Genomic DNA, 10,937 nt, shown 5'->3' with positions numbered 1-10,937 from the left:
ATCTTAGTAGCCACAATATCCTTGCCTGTGAAGCCATTTTTATGCAACGCAATGATGGCTGCACGCGTTGCTTTGCAGGTCACCATGGTTAACAATGGAAGAACAATGATTTCAAGCATCACCCTCCTTTTAACTTGTCAAGTCTGCCATTCTAACCCAATCAGCCTGACATAATGATCTCCAGCCTTGTGCTTGTCAACATTCTCACCTGAGTTAACAAGACGATTACTGAAATGATCTCAGCAGGTCCTTTAATGACAGCAATGAAATACAGTGGAAAGGTTTTTTGGGATTAAGTTAATTTTCATGGCAAAGAAGGACTATGCAATTCATCTGATCACTCTTCATAACATTCTGGAGTATATGCAAATTGCTATTATAAAAACTTAAGCAGCAACTTTTCCAATTTCCAATATTTATGTAATTCTCAAAACTTTTGGCCACGACTGTATGTATATATATATATATATATATATATATATATATATATAGATTCATCCCTATATATATAAAGATTCATTAGTGGAAACTGCGGAAGTATAAATGCAAATCTTAATTTTATGCAGAATAATTTATTCATATGCTATCTATACAATGAAATTATTCACTGAGTCGATTACGCACAGACATAAATGCAGTTCCTTCGTGACATTGGGGGTCTAATGATGGTTTGTAGTAAACAATAGTCCACAGCTCTCTCCATGCTCCTCATTAGCGCAGAGGAATTATAATTTTAGGTTAATTAAAAGAGTTAATTATCGTGAATACAACAATAATTAATTCTAAAAGTATATTTGAATTAATTATTGATTGAATTAATTAAGAAGAGGGATAATTAAGCTATATGCAGTGTGAGAAAGACAGACTCGACACAGAGGAACTCTGCGTGTGTGGGCAGAGATACATACTGACAGTATGACGCAGAATATCCTCGGCTGTGATGACAAACAACATTATGAGCAGAATGAACACTGGAGGTGGGGGGGGGGGGACAAAATGGAGTAATGAAAGAGCAAAACACAGACACACACATATAGAGAAAGAGAGTTAACTCAATTACCCAATACAATCTGCACCTCGTTCTGACACATGACACAGCGAGAGTATTTTGGGTCTACATGGGAAAGAGCGACTGACAGATTAGAGGATCCATCCAGCAGCATTCCATGCCCTGTAACAGCTGCTACATAATCTTTCTTTCTCCCAACCCAGGCTTTTTTGTCTTCATTCATCCCTGTCACAATTTGGCTGTGAAAAACACCACTATAATTTTGGTCTTATTCACACGCTGTCCTTAGCATTTTCAGACCTGAAAAGCACCTACCTGCTGAAGCAAATGCATATGTCGAAATGAAAAAGTGAATGTAGAGGAGACATCAGTGCCAGCCAGTGTCAAGCCTGCACACAGTCCCTCACTTTTTCATAGCTGCTGGAGACATTAGCTTTTAGTAGTCCACCTGCCATAGAAAATGACTTCAAGATGAAGGCTGGACTTTTAGCAACCTTGAGTGGTTTTATTTGTTAAAGACTGACAAACAGTGGTTTCTGTTAGCAAAATGACCTTATAGACTGTCTGCTGCCATAGATGTCTCATGGTCAATAAACAGTACTGAAAGAATAATAAAAAATATGCTTGTATAGTACAAATACAAGCTAATAATAGAATAATAATAATAAGTAATAATAGTAATAATACAAGCTGTGACACGTAATGACAAAAGTTGACATAAAAAAATGACAAAAGGTGGAGGTTGCGCTGATGCCCAATAAAAGTTTCTGCCAACAACCTGGACTAACAAAACATTTAAAAATATTGTAATATCAGTCTCCAACTTCTCAAGTGAAAAGATTGTTGATATCATTGTTTTGAGCAATATGCATTTCAATGCTCACCAAGGCTACATTTGATAAAACTGCAGATAAAAAAAAAATGTGTTACAATTTAATTTATTTCAATTTAAAATAACTGTTGTCTATTTCAATATATATGTAAAATGTAATTTATTCCTGTGTTAATTACTCAACCTTGTGTCGTTCCAAACCCGTAAGACCTTCGTTCATCTTCGAAACACAAATTAAGATATTTTTGATGAAATCCAAGAGCTTTCTGACCCTGCATAGACAGCAACACAATTCAAATGTTCCCAGAAGTAGAAACATTGTAAATACTATAAAACAGTCCATGCAATATCAGTGGTTCAATCGTAATTTTTTTTCACGAAGCTGAGAGAATATTTTTTGTGCACAAAGAAAACAAAAATAATGACTTTATTCAGCAATACTTCTCCTCCAAATCACGTCTTCTGCCGTAGTCAGTAGTTAGTAGTCATTATACAAAATTATTTGCCCATCCAGTTCTGCGATTGACCAATCAGAATCAAGTATTCAAGAAAGCCTTGTAATAAGGCCAAGTTACATAACCTCTAATAATGCATGAGGCCACAAACTTTCTGAACAAAAAAATTGGAATTAAAAAGGGAGTTTTACTTAAAAGATGAGACTGCTGTAACCCACTGGGGTACAATCATATGTGAATTACGTTGGAGCACTCTGTACGAAAGAAAACGTATGAGTCTAAAATGGGCCTCATGGGGTATAGAAAGGGGGGTGGATATCCGTCCTATTGCAGGCTTAAGAATTTCGCTCTTCAGTTATGTAATTGACCACACATTAAGGTGATTCATTGTGGCTTTCTTTGCTGATTCGAGTGTTTATATCAGGGGGCTGGAGAAATAGATCCTACCTGCTGCTCTCATAGGGTGGATATGTTAGCCTTTTTCTGGTCTATAAGATTTGAGTGCTTTAGCCTTTATACTGATGATCGGAGCTAGATCGCTCGGCTCTGACTCCTCTGTGTTATGGCTAATTGAGTTTGAAATGTGCTCCGTTTGTGGTTAGATTGGACATCCCACAGGATCCATATATTTTTCGGTCTCTGCCATTTCACAAGTGTGCAAAAGGACACCGACAGGAAGAAAGCAGGGAGCTGTATGCAAATTCTGTGCAGGTGAGTAGGTGGCAGAGTTTTCACCAGTCACTAGATGTTGTGAGTTTGTTATACTGTCATAGATCATGTTACAGGACAATCAGATTGGCTTTCATATAGTCACTTCTCAAAAATGAAGTAACAGGCAAACTTTAATCATCAATGCTCTCATTGTGTCTCAGACCTTCTCCAAATACAATTCATCACATTGGCAAAGGTTTTTTTCTTTTGTTATTACCAATAATCCCATATAATACAGAATCATCCTATTTTTAGGAGAACAGAGTTGCCTAACGTATTGAAAATCCATAAGATACTATAAATTTGTTATGTATTTTACCATCTTACTAACTGAATAGCCACAGTATGTATTGCATTTATATACAATTTGCATACAGTTGTCAATTTTTAAAATTGCAGATGAAAATGGGAAACAAATCATGAAAAATGGATATGAAACACCATGGATGTGGTGTCAGAGCATGAACGCTATCTTGACAGCGTGGGAAGGATCAGGGAGGATCAGGAAAGGGCAGCTACTACTAGCTAACTTTTATCTGTTGGCTTTTTGCACTTTTAGTTGCACTGTTCAGTTCAGAATGTCTTGTTTATGTGTAAATACGGAAATGTAAAACTAAACTTTCAATAAGATTTCAATCAGTGTCTTTAATGCATATTGTTCACTAAATTTGTTTTTAATTAAAGCTAATGTTGTCAACATTTAATCGCATCCAAAATAAAAGTTTTTGTTTACATAATATATGTATGTGTGCTGTGTATATTTATTATGTATATATAAATATAAAAAAAGGTTGTTTATATAATGATCTATAAATAAAGACGTAAATACATGCACATCTTTTCAAAATATATACTGTATGTGTGTGTATACACAGTACACACACTTATATTATGCAAACAAAAACTTAATTTGGATTGTGATTAATCACGATTAATTATTTGACATCACTAATTAAAGCAAAAAATAAATAAAAAATACAATTCACTTAATAGCTGAACTGTGAAACTGTTCATCTTGAAATATTAATATGTACAGTCAGGGGCGTCGGACTGGGGGGGTAAAGGGTACCGAGTACCCAGGGCCCGAGGCAGGGGGGGGGCCCTTAGACGTCAGTTTTCTATACATACATATACATGCACTAACATTTGTATAGCATTTATGTACAACTAAAAAAGTTCCTGTGCAAAACTAAACTTGTAGTTAGGCGCTGGTTTGGTATAAAAAAGTCATTTTCATGCTGTGCAGGGCCCCACACCCCTCTCGAATCAATGCAAATGGTACGACCCGCAGGCCAGGTGCTTCTGCTGCGGACCCGCGGTGATTGAATCAGTTGATGAGACAGGAGCTGGAGTGAGCCGTGAAGAGTCATGTCTCTCCTTAAGAAAGGAAAATCAGGGGCTCAAAAACGAAAAGAGAAGCAGAATAAAGAGAGAAGGGCAAATGAGGGCAAGCAGTTGCTCACAAATTTTTTTGAAAAGAGAGGTGAGCTCCAAATGCATCATCAAGCATTGACATTGTTTTAACATAAATATCTACTCCCGGTAGAATAGCATACATTTATGTTTGCATTTATGAATAATATACCAATACTTTATAGTATCACACCCTTCATAGCGAGCAAACAATGTTTCTGATTATTACATGGCTTGGCTGAATTCCAATGTAGAATGCGGTCTGTTATTTCTTGATAACAGACCGCTGCGAAGTATAACAGACCGTTGCCATGAAAAACAGCGCGTTGCTATGGACGCGGAACGGACTATTTTCTTTGGCGGAAGCAATACAATCGTTTTTAAATCAATAAACTCTTCTGCTGCAGTTCTCCCCACTCTCAGAGTCAGAAGTTTACATGAAAACACTGTATATTTCCCTCCATTGTCAAAATCTAACACCCGCGAAAACACAGATCGTTAGCGCCTATTTTACCGCATTGTTATGCAAATTAGCTCGCACACGCTCTTACATTAAGTACAGGATTGTTCTCAGTATAATAATGCACATCTTAATGATTGAAAAATGACTTATTTTAAAACATAATTCAAAGACTGAATGTCTAGTTTGGCGGTTAGTTTACCCTGTGATTCTATAGTCTAGTCTGCATTTATTTTAAACAGACAAATAATCATCAATTATCTTGTACTTAGCCTACACTTTAAAAAAAAGGTATTGTGACAATAAAGGATATTTTAGCAACCATTTGAAGCCATATATTTCAGTTTCAGAGTCAGACCCTGCAGCAGCAGGCCCCTCATCATGGCTAGGTGAAAGCAGTGACAGTGAGGTGGATGTGAGTGTGACAGTGAGACAAGGTGAGCTTTTTAACACTTAGTAATTAGTAATTAAGTGTTAAGAGGAAATAAGCAAAATTAGTACATTGTTATTGTACACATTTAAACTTTAAAGTGTAATTACTAATTACAGTTTAAAGTTTACAGTTTAAAGTTTAAATGTGTACAATAACAATGTACCCATTTTGTTTATTTCCTCTTGTAGCAGAGGCAGAAATAGAAGATGAGGTTGATATAAGTGATCAGAGGGAAAGTGAAGAATGTGATGAAGGTAGTCAGGAGCAGGAGGACAGAGCTGAAGAGGAAAGAGAAGAGAATGAGAGACTTAGGGATACTGGAGAGGGATTGTCAGAGGACCCAGGATTATGGTCAACAACTCTTACTGATAAGCACAGGAAAACTATTGTTCAAATGCTAGCAAAAAACTGGACTTTAAAGACCTGATCAGCAAATTTGCGCATGCAAAGACCCGTCAATGGGCATTTAGTAAAAACTGACATTATTTAGTTTGTGTTTCAGACCAAAGTTTTTCTCATTTGGTATGGTCATTTTCAGAACTGCTTTACAGTATATTTGATTTAGTCCAGGTTTGGACCTGCTAGACCTTTTGTCATCTCAGTAAGTAGTACTTTCGACAATAAAACAAAAATATATTAATCAGAGTGTGGCCTATTTTGTTTACATTTTAAGTGTTTTTATGATAAAAATGCAATACCTTACCCATTGGTATCACTATGGTATTGGGGGCCCAGCAAGATGGTTTGTACCCAGGGCCCAAAATTTGGTGCTACGCCCCTGTGTACAGTAGTCACGATTATCTAGTGATATAATATGCCTAGGTGAAAGCTAATTTGAAATCTGCACTAGACTACATAATGTTATGTGACACTTTAACATAACATTAAAAACAACCTTAAAGGAACAGAGATCATTCAAAAATGAAAAATTATGTCGTCATTTAGTTACTATGTCATTCCAATACTGTATATATGACTTTCTTTTTTTTTTTTTTCTGCAGAACACACCGAAGAAAGAAAGTCATATTTGTTTAGATATTCAGAAAATATTTTTTTTTTCTTTTTTGGGTGAAATAATACTGAAATACTGACAAAAAAAATGTGACTACCCCTTATTTTCCTAAAAAAAAAGGAAATCTGTCTTATTTTCCTCTGCTGATACTGATACACATATCCACTTCTCTTTATCGCTCTCTTACCATGTCTAAACACTCTATTAATTATGAATACTTAAAAAAAAGAGAGAGAATAATCAGTCATTTACAGCAATCTGATAACTGCTGCATAAACGTGTCACAAAAACTGATTTCTCACAAATTATTTAAAGATTCATACCTTTAATTCAAGTAATCTCACAGAGTAACACACACTGAATGCTTACTGGAACGATGTATTCGTGTTGTTGGATATACCTGTGTGTTGGAAAGGGCAGAACTTTATTACAGGTAATCATACCATTGCCAGCTGTGTATTGCTGAAGTGTTTTGCTTTGAGCTTCTTAATGGATTCTGTGTGTGTGTGTGTGTGTGTGTGTGTGTGTGTGTGTGTGTGTAAAGTCTTCTCGGCCTACATGAGATCAGCACACATTTCCATTTTTTCATCCTGCTGTATGCATCTCTTTTGATCCTGCATGGATCATGTTTCTCATCACAACCTGCTTGTGTGTGTGTGTGTGTGTGTGTGTGTGTGCACATGTGCGGGTGTTTCATTTTGGCACTGGATGTAATTTGCATGTCAAAGAGGAGACCTAGATGGGACGAATGTAGATCTGTTGTCATCCTTACAGCTCTGATATATGTTTCATATTGATTACTATGGCGTACTAGAATCAATAGTTGGAATATAGTGTGTGGTTGTGAGTGTGTGATCAAAGCAATAAGGAGTGGTTGGGTTAAATGAGGCACCTTCAAAGATCTCCTCACACATTTACAGACTTTATGAGAAGATTCTTTCATTGAATATTTAAAGTCCAAAGCTATTTCCGAATACCATTTGTGTTCTGGGGAATTTATTGAACTGGAATTATATTTTTCATAAACTTTCCCATAAAGCACAGTGAATACACTGACCTAAATATAAAACTGGATGATTATCTGCAAAACAATTTTGTATGGAAGATGAAAAGATGACTGATGTAATTTCTTTAAATATGATTTTATATCTCACAGTTGTAACTATATTTCTCATAATTGTGGCTTTAATAGTTTAAACGTTATCTATTTATCTAACTATTATTATTATTATTATTATTATTATACAGCAAAAAAAAGTATGCTACAAATGATTTCTATTTAGATTAAATGTTGTTTATTGTATTGATCAAACATTCCTGAAAAAAAAAAAAAACATACTAATAATAAATGTTGTACTGGGTTCACAAAAATATTAATATATTAAGCAGCACCACGGTTTTCAACATTCATAATTATAAGAAATGTTTTTTTTTGAACACAAAATCATCACATTAGAACAATTCCTGAAAGATCATGTGAAAAGTTTAGCTTTGCATTCACAGTAATACATTTTGTTTAAAATATATTAAAATAGTTCTAAATTGTAATTGTATTTCAAAATATTACTGTTTTACTGCATTTTGAACAAATATATGCAGCATTGTTGAGCATAAGATAGATCTTTAAAAGTATGTATAAAGGGACATGAGCAACAGCCTCAACTAAACTCTCTGAACTTGGGGAATTATATTTATAGATGAGATATAAAACAAAATTAAGCATTTTTGTTGACCCTCATTGCTATTGAATTATTGCAGCATCCTTTGTGAAAGCATATCAAACTCTGACTTATTTGGGTCATATACGCTGACATGCAGATATCTGGGTTTAAAGTTTCACATGAAACTCGAGTCGCAAAGGAGAACACTTCATAAAACCCTCTAACACAACTCAAATACCAAATACCACATTACATTTTCCTCATGACTGACCACGAGCACAGATTCAGACACACACTCGCCCTCACCCAGTCTCTGAGGGTCAGCTAAATTTTTAATAAGGCTTTTGGAGTGAAAACAATCCTCCTGTCAACCAGCACTCTCTGTCCCATCTCATCCTGTCACTGCAGTGTCAGTCCTGCACACACATCCATGTGCAGGCTGCAGATGAAAAGGTCTTCCGGGCCACAGACACACACCAGAGAGTTGCTCTGAAAGCAGCCAGACGTCCAGACACACACATAACCACACGCGGGGCTGATCGACAGACCGACGCCACATATGGCCATCAGATATTAAGATGTGAGAACAGACATCTTTTGTTATCTCTGAAAACTCAATTTTCGTTCGTTTTCTGTCTGTTTTCAGTGGGGGGAAAGGGAAGCAGGATTGGAGAACTGAGGCTATTTTCCTCTGATGTTCCAGATTTGAGATTCTGACATGGTGAAACTTAGTTAGAACTCAGAAGATGATTTGGTTTAAAGGCTCTGTCACTGTTCCTTGTCCATCACGCACCTAATGAGAGAATCTGATACCCGTTGTTTTCCAGACTTACCATGGCAGATCTAAATATGGCATCCTGAACTGTAAAAAACTCAAGCCAATAATCATGTTAACTGATCAAAATAAGCAATACAGCTGTATACAACCACACGAGCACCACATCGGACTGATTCCTGGATCAACACTCTTATAAAAACTATTTTCTTCCGCTTGTCATATAAAAAGTTGAGTTTAATGATAAAAAAGTTCCTAGTTCCTGAAGTCTTCATCTGTTTTGTTAACTGGAATGTTGTTATAAATGGCAGCCACACTTTTACAGTTACTAAATTGGTAAGCTAACAAAACTGAAGTCACCTTTATTTTTACAGTGCATTATTCAGATTAATAGATAGGAAAATAACAGAATCAATTATGGAAACGTCTTCTAACATGAGACAAGTTAAGCAGCTCCAAACAGACAACAGACAATCATTGTTCAGCCCAAGTCTATTTGGTGTTGATTAAATTAATCTGGATAACTGTGTTGCTGTTGCAAAATGTGTGTGTTATGATACATATGTGATTCAGCTGTAAATAAGCTTGATAGAAAACAATATTTCATCATTCAGCTTAATTCACTTCAGGTTTTGTTCTCATTTGACGTCGTCGGTGCCATCAAATCGATAACTTGACATAAACAAAGAACTACAGTATGCTTCGCAACTTTTGTGAACAGATGATGATTGTGAGTAAACAAGCCGTATTAACACAGTCGCATGAATTACTTTGCCAAAAAAACGAGTTTGTGCTTGGCAAATTTGGGGTTTATCCCGCTGTGCAAGAACGACCGCATGTTTATATTTTCTCCACAAATCTTTAACTGAGCATTTTCACACAGGTAATGGAATAAATTACTTATTCAGAATCTCAAAACATCACCTTTCCCTAAATCAGCTTTGCAGGAGTGACAACGAGAGAAAGCAAGAAAGAGAGCGCTCGGGTGCCAGTCATAATGGCAGCTCTCCTCGTGATGTAGAGGTATGCTCACATTATAAAACATGAGGGGAGATAATCTGATTCTCATATTCAAATCACTGTTTGTCCATAAATCTTGAAATATTCATGAAAACTCAAGTCTATTAAATCCCTCTGGCACCCTTGTGGGAATTAAAGCATAAAGTCGAGTGAGTGCGCCAGTGGCTCGCCAGAACTTGATTTAGAAAATCTCTTTTTGGAAGCGATTCATCTTTATACTCCACTGGTGTTAAGATTCTTTCTGGCACAGCACCGTTTCAGACACTCCTTCAAATGTGCTTTCTTGAGCGGACACTGAACTCAGCCATCAGTCCTTCATGGCTAGTGCCGCTGCGATGCGCAAGGGGGCGCTCCGACTGTTTCTTGTGTTTGCCACCGTGGATCCGGTGTTATTACGCCCTGATGAAAACTGTGACATTTGGTTGCTGGGAGCCGAGGAGCAGGTTAACTCCAACAGTTGGATAGACTGTCGTTTTCATCAGTATAGAGGTAAACGCACGGATGTAATGCACTAAAGCAGGCTAAAATGATTTGAGACAAGGGATTGGACTCTGAACTATCTAGAAACGATTTGCATGCCAATTATAACAAAGGCATTACCGTGCTGCATTTGAACTCAAAATGCAGACATAAATGATAATCAGTCAAAATCTGTTATGACAACGTTTTATTTGTAACATATTTGTAATTTTCATATATAATTTTATAGGCTACATATGGTTTTGATGTTTCACCACCCACAATTTGTTTTCAAACAGTAAGTTGAATGCCGATGCAATAACCTCTTTCTGTTGTTGTGACAGGCGAAATGCTTTGAATACAAAATGATAATTTAATAAGTTCTGTCAGACATTGTCTAAAAATAAAGATATTATAACTCGATTATTGCTAAGGGTAAATTTGTAAGAGGCAGTTACTTGGTCATATAGCCTAGCCCAATTCTCTCTCTCTCTCTCTCTCTCTCTCTCTCTCTCTCTCTCTCTCTCTCTCTCTCTCCTTACCCACTGCCCATTACAATTTATCCTAAACTAGTTTATGTTTTCGTCAAAAACAAACAAACAAATCATTAATATAACGCCCATATACTGACTGAGCAATATTCAGTCTAATTTTTCTAGTCACCAAATGAAAGAAAAGAAAAGAAAAACACTGATGT

The sequence above is a fragment of the Carassius carassius genome, chromosome 29 (assembly GCF_963082965.1).
Source record: "Carassius carassius chromosome 29, fCarCar2.1, whole genome shotgun sequence".
NCBI classification, from domain to species: domain Eukaryota; kingdom Metazoa; phylum Chordata; class Actinopteri; order Cypriniformes; family Cyprinidae; genus Carassius; species Carassius carassius.
Note: the sequence above shows the minus strand (reverse complement) of the source record.